This window comes from Artemia franciscana, chromosome 15 (assembly GCF_032884065.1).
Source record: "Artemia franciscana chromosome 15, ASM3288406v1, whole genome shotgun sequence".
NCBI classification, from domain to species: Eukaryota; Metazoa; Arthropoda; class Branchiopoda; order Anostraca; family Artemiidae; genus Artemia; species Artemia franciscana.
In genome coordinates, this window is record NC_088877.1 from 21,521,600 (window position 1) to 21,527,807 (window position 6,208).

Consider the following 6,208-nt stretch of genomic DNA (forward strand, 5'->3'; position numbering starts at 1 on the left):
CTACCAATTTCCATTGTCCTAGCACGTCCAGAAGCATCAAACTCGCCAAAGCACTGAACCCCACCACCTCACTCCACCAAAGAGAGCGGATCCAGTTCGGTTACGCCAATCACGTATCTACGACATTTATAAGCGTTTTCCAAGATTTCCAGTTCCCCTTCCAACTCCCCCCAATGTCAAAAGATCTGGTCGGGATTTGAAATAAGAGGTCAGAGACATGACTTCCTACTAAATATAATTTCATGAAGATCCGGTCGCACGTTCTTAAGTTAAAAATACCTCAATCTTTCTGATTTTTCCAAATTAACAACCCCCAGCTCCTTCAAAGAGAACGGATCCGTACCAATTATGTCAATCTCGTATCTAGAACTTATTCTTCCCATCAAGTTTCATTCCGATCTCTCCACTCTAAGTGTTTTCCAAGATTTCCGGTTTCTAAGATTTTCTTCCCCCTCCAGCCCCTTATGTCCCCGGATACGGTTCATATTGAAAATGGAGCATCTGAGACTTAAGATCTTTCTATATATCAAGTTTCATTAAGATCCAATCACCCATTCCTAAGATAAAGACACCTCAATTTTCACGTTTGCCGGTTTCCGGTTTCAGTTCAACTCCACCTAATGTCACCGGATCTGGTCAGTATTCAAAATGAGTTTTCTGAAGCAAAAGATCCTTCTTGTGCTTCAGGTAAAATATCTCAATTTTTGCTGAGGTAAAAATACCTGATTTTTCCAAATTAACAACCCCCAGCTCCCTCAAAGAGAACGGATCCGCACCAATTATGTCAATCTCGTATCAATACCTTGTGCTTATTCTTCCCATCAAGTTTCATCTTGATCTCTCCACTCTAAGGGTTTCCCAAGATTTCCGGTTTCCTAGATTTCTGTTTCCCCCCCTCCTGCCCTCTATGTCCCCGGATCCGATTCGAATTGAAAATGAGCATCTGAGACATAAGATTCTTCAATATATCAAGTTTCATTAAGATCCGATCACTCATTCGTAAGATACCTCGATTTTCACGTTTTCCAAGAATTTCGGTTTCGCCCTCCAGCTCCCTTCAATGTTACCAGATCTGGTCGAGATCTGTAAAGCACAAGATCCTTCCAGATATCAAATTTCACTAGAAACTGATAACCCGTTCGTAAGTTACAAATACCTCATTTTTTCTAGTTTTTCTGCATTACCCCCCCCCCCCCCCCACTCTACCAAAGCGAGCAGATCCGGCCTGGTTATGTCAGTCACCTATCTTGGACTTGTGCTTCTTCTTTCCACCAAGTTTCATCCTGATCTCTCCACTTTAAGCGTTTCCCAAGATTTCAACCCCCCCAACGACATATCCGGTCGGGATTTAAAATAAGAGATCTGAGTTTCGAGGTCCTTCTAAATATGAAATTTCATTATGATACGATCACTCTTTCGTCAGTCAAAAATACCTCATTTTTTCTAGTTTTTTAGAATTACACCCCCCCATCTCCCCCAAAGAGAACAGATCCAGGCTGGTTATGTCAATCCTGTATCTAGGACTTGGACTTATTTTCCCACCAAGTTTCATCCCGATCCCTTCATTCTAAGCGTTTTCCAAGATTTTAGGTTCCGCCCCCCCAACTTCCCCTTCACGGGATCCGGTCGGGATTTAAAATAAAAGCTCTGAGACACGATATCCTTCTAAACATCAAATTTCATTAAGATCCGATCACTCCTTCAAAGAGAGCAGATCCACTCCGATTATATCAATCACGTATCTAGGACTTGTGATTATTTTTACCACCAGGTTTCACCCCGATCCCTCCACTCAAAACGTTTCCAAGATCTTAGGTCCCCCCTCAACCCCCCCCCCCCAAAATGTCACCAGATCCAGTCAGGATTTAAAATAAGAGCTCTGAGACGCGATATTCTTCAAGCTTTAAATTCCATTAAGATCCGATCACTCCTTCATAAGTTAAAAATACCTTATTTTTTCTAATTTTCAGAACGACCCCCCCCCCCCTAACCCCCCCAGACAGAGGAGATCCGTTCCAGTTATGCAAATCATGTAGGTAGGATATTTGCTTATTTTTTCCACCAAGTTTCATCCCGATCCCTCCATTCTAAACGTTTTCCAAGACTTTAGATTATCCCCTCCAACTCCCTCTAATTTCAGCGGATGTGGTCGGGATTTAGAATAAAAGCTCTGAGACACGATATTCTTCCAAAAAAAAATATATTTTCTGGAAAAGGTTTTTTAAATTAATTTCTGTTTGCTTTTTTATTGGCATTGTCTTTTTCATGGACGAAAAAAATAATAAAACCGAGTCTTCAGTACACGGGTCGATGCACTTTAGGATTTAGACTCGCTGTAGTAGCGTAACAAAATATTAACACATTGAACCATTATGGCTCTTTGCTATAGACCACGCTATAGGATTGTCTCTGACTTAAACAGGTAAGCAAAACTTTTAGTTTCTTTTCTAGTTAACCTCAGAAATTATTCAGGTAGATTGTGGGGAGGATTTCCAGGCAGATTTTTCAGGGGAGAATCTTCCAAGCGTGGGGAGGATTTCTTTCCTCCCTCAACAATTGCCATCAACATTTCTTCAACTTAATTTCATTGTCCTCAGCCTTGGTAGGACTCACCAAAAAAGCAGTAGTTTTAGTTGTAGTAGTAGTAATAGTATGAATAGAACTTTAGTTCATATCAGCCTGATGGAAGTACATTGATATTATGAAACATAGCCACCATAATTTTTAGAGCTTTTTTAAATCTTCTTGTTTCTCAATATTGACAAAAGAGAAAATACTTAAAATATATATCGTATTCGCTTGTAGTACAAGGGGAATGACTTTCCAGTTCATATATCTGGTAAAATATTGAAGATATGCCTTTTTGATAACCAGTATATCCAATGTGTGTGTTAATTTAGACATTGCTCATTGATCAATTGAACTTTCCCCTTAAGTGTTCCCTGAAAGTTCCAACTTAATTCCCTAATCCATTCCTGACATCCTACGCCCTTTTAACAATCTGCATGTACAGAAAGTGTTTCGACGTAGTAAAAAATTCCCCCTTTATATTTTCTCAAATTTTCACCTACAAATCCTTAATATTCATAGCACAAGCATCATAATAGTAGTGGTAGTAGTGAGAGCAATGGTAACAGAGGTAGTGTTATATTAGCAGCAGAAGTAACAGTAGTAATCGCAGTATTAATAATAGTAGTAGCATAAACATGCTGCCTTTTGGCCAGCAGAACATTTCGATGCCATAGAAGTTTGGATGCCCTGGAAGTTCCTTCCATTTTGATACAGTAAGTCGTTATAAAGATATTCTGATACACCCTTTTGACAATCTGTACGCACATAGTATCTTCTTATTCATTTCAACTTTTCCTTCAACTTTCCCTCAAACTTTAATTTCAATCCCCTCAGCCTTGGAAGTACTCACTGCAAAAGCAGTAGTCGTAAGAGCAGAAGTGATAGTAGTAGTAGTGGTAGTAGTTGATGTAGTATCTACAAACATTTTGTCACTTTTGAATCTTAAAAAGAGCACTAAAACTTCCGATCTCTCATTAGTAGCAGTAACAGCAGTAGTGGGAGCAGTGACAGCAGTAAAAGTAGCAGTGACAGTACTGTTAGTTATAGCATATACATATTACCTTTAGTTCAATTAGTCTTCCCCTTTAAGCATTCTCTGATAGTTCTCACTTAACACCAAAATCTATTCTTGAGATACCCCCTTTTGACAATTTCCATACACTTAATGTGTTTTGATTTAGTTCTAATTTCTCCTTCAATATTGTTCTAAAGTTTCACCATCACATGGGTGGTCTTAGTAGTACCAATATCATAGTAGTAATGGTAGTAGAAGGAGCAGTAGCACCGTTGCATTAGTAGTATTAGTAACAGCAGCAATAAAATTAATGGTAGCAGTAGCAGTTAAATGTTGCCTTTTGGTCAGTTGACATCCCTCTAATGATGCCCCAGAAGTTTCATCTTGATATGGTAAGCCGTTCCAAAAATATTGCTGATTTGCCTGTATAAGCAATCTGTATACACCTGACAGGTTTTGATTTAGTTCAACTTTCCCCTCAACATTTCCTCAGATGTTCATTTCAATATCCTCAGCCTTAATAGTATTCGCTATAGAAGCAGTAGTTTTAGTGGTAGTAATGATCATAGTAGTAGAAGTAATAGTGCTATCAATAGTAGTAATGGTAGTTGTAGTAGTAGTGGCGTACAAATATTACCTTTTGGGTCCATTGATCATCTCCTTTATCATTTCCTGGAAACTCAAAATTGATATAATCATTCATTCCTGAATTTCTTCCCTTTGGACGCCTCGTATGTACATAAAGCTTACTGGCTAAGTTCAACACTCCCCTCAACATTCTGTGAAAGGTTCACCTGAATACCCTTCTTCTTTTTGTAGAGTAAAGGTCGAAAACGCCTACCTTTCTCAATAGCAAATATTGTATATAAAGAATAGACGAATCGCCTTACTTACAGTCCTTGTCCTGGGAGTTGTGTGGGGGAGAGTGTGGAATTGACATCCCCAAAGACATAATTACTTGATCTTCAACAGCAATAAAGGAAATAGCTCCCTTAAAATTTTGACATGATGTGCTATGGGAAATGATGGCCCATGAGGGAGGGCGACTGGTTTCCCTCCAATCCCTTTTTACTCTTAAAAAAACTGAAACTTTCGATTTCAAATCAAATGGGCCTCTTTTAGTGTTTATAAGATCAATCTTTCCGTGAAAGCCTTAGATGCCCCCGGGGCACAACTTACAACCCTTACACCCAGCCTTGGGACGGTTGTGTCAATCCCGAAGGCCGTGTCATATGATGTTTAAGCTATTTTAAATAAAAGGACTATCTCAAGTTTTCTCTCGGATACATTTTGGGGAAAAGGGACGTGGAGGATGGGGAGATTATTTGCCCTCTAGTCACTTTTGACTATAAAAAAGTAAAACCAGAAGTCTAATTTCCAATTAAATGAAGCCCCTCCGAAATTTATACGACCACCCGTTCCATGTAAACCTCACATGTTAATATTAGACAACTAATATAACTTATAGTCCTTGCCATAAGGGCTATAGGGAGATGTTACCCAGAAAGATATAGTTACTAGACCTTTGGAAATTTTGATTGGATGTGTTTGGGGAAAGGACAGACGTCAAATTGCTGCAATATGATCCATTTTTACTCTTAAAAAAGGCACTAGAACTTTCAATTCCAATAGAATGAGCTCCTTTTAAAGTTTCTACGACAGCTCCTCCTTTACGAAATGCCTTGATCAGAAAAGACCAAAAAAAAATAAGTTGTTGTGCCCACATTACTCTTTCCTTAGGTAGCGCTATTGCACTGCCTATGATGCACTTATATTCTCTGAAAAACACCAAGATGACCCTCTTCTAAGGACTGTTTCTTTAAGGGTAACGTCAAGCCAAATAAATTCAAAAATGGAATCTTTAACCAAAGCGCAAGATAATCCCTTTAGAAGAAAAACATTTTTTTTTCAGTGAATTGGAACATTTTCTGGATTTTCAGGTAGGAGTCTATCTTGTGTTTAAAAAGTGTTTTCTTCTACTAGTAGTTAAGGTTTAAATTTCATTCTATTCACGATTGATCAAGAAAATAGTGGCAAACAGGATTCATAAAGACATAAAAAAGAGGAGGAAAAAAAGTATAAAAACTTAGAAAACCTATTATTAATTTTCCAAAAATAAAAAAACCACTCTTTCACAGATAGATGGAGCATAGAATAGAATAGGTTTTTAGAATAGAATAGGTTTTTATTTGCACAATCTCTCGTAGTCATAAAACTAAATGGCGCTTGTGCTTACAAAAAAGAAAAAAGGATTAAATCAAACGACAAAAAAAAATCAGAAGACAAAAAGTTTAAAATCAACAATTGTTATACTTTGATACAAAGAAAGGGATGAATGAGTTGGAAAAACGATTTGTGCGTGAAGGAAGTGCTGCTAATCTGTCAAATTTCTTCAACCTAGTACTTCGATGTTTCACTAAAACTGGTGGTAGTATCGATCTGTATTTATCACTTCTGAGAAGATATTGGCCAAATTCAAGGATCAAACTGAGACGACGCTCTTGAAGAGAGGGAATTTGTAATTCCTCTCTTCTCCCGCAATGAGTCAGTTATGTTTGCTGTTTGACTCAATTATGTTCGAGTCAGTTATACATATTATGTTGCTGATCCTTATGGTGGGAT

The 6,208-nt window shown here is 38.1% G+C and overlaps 1 protein-coding gene across 1 annotated transcript in view; it reads right to left on the reverse strand.

Moving 5' to 3' along the window:
* LOC136036178 (uncharacterized phosphotransferase YvkC-like) overlaps positions 1-6,208 on the reverse strand; it is a 142,161-nt gene that overhangs the window by 56,469 nt on the left and 79,484 nt on the right. The window lies entirely within an intron of this gene.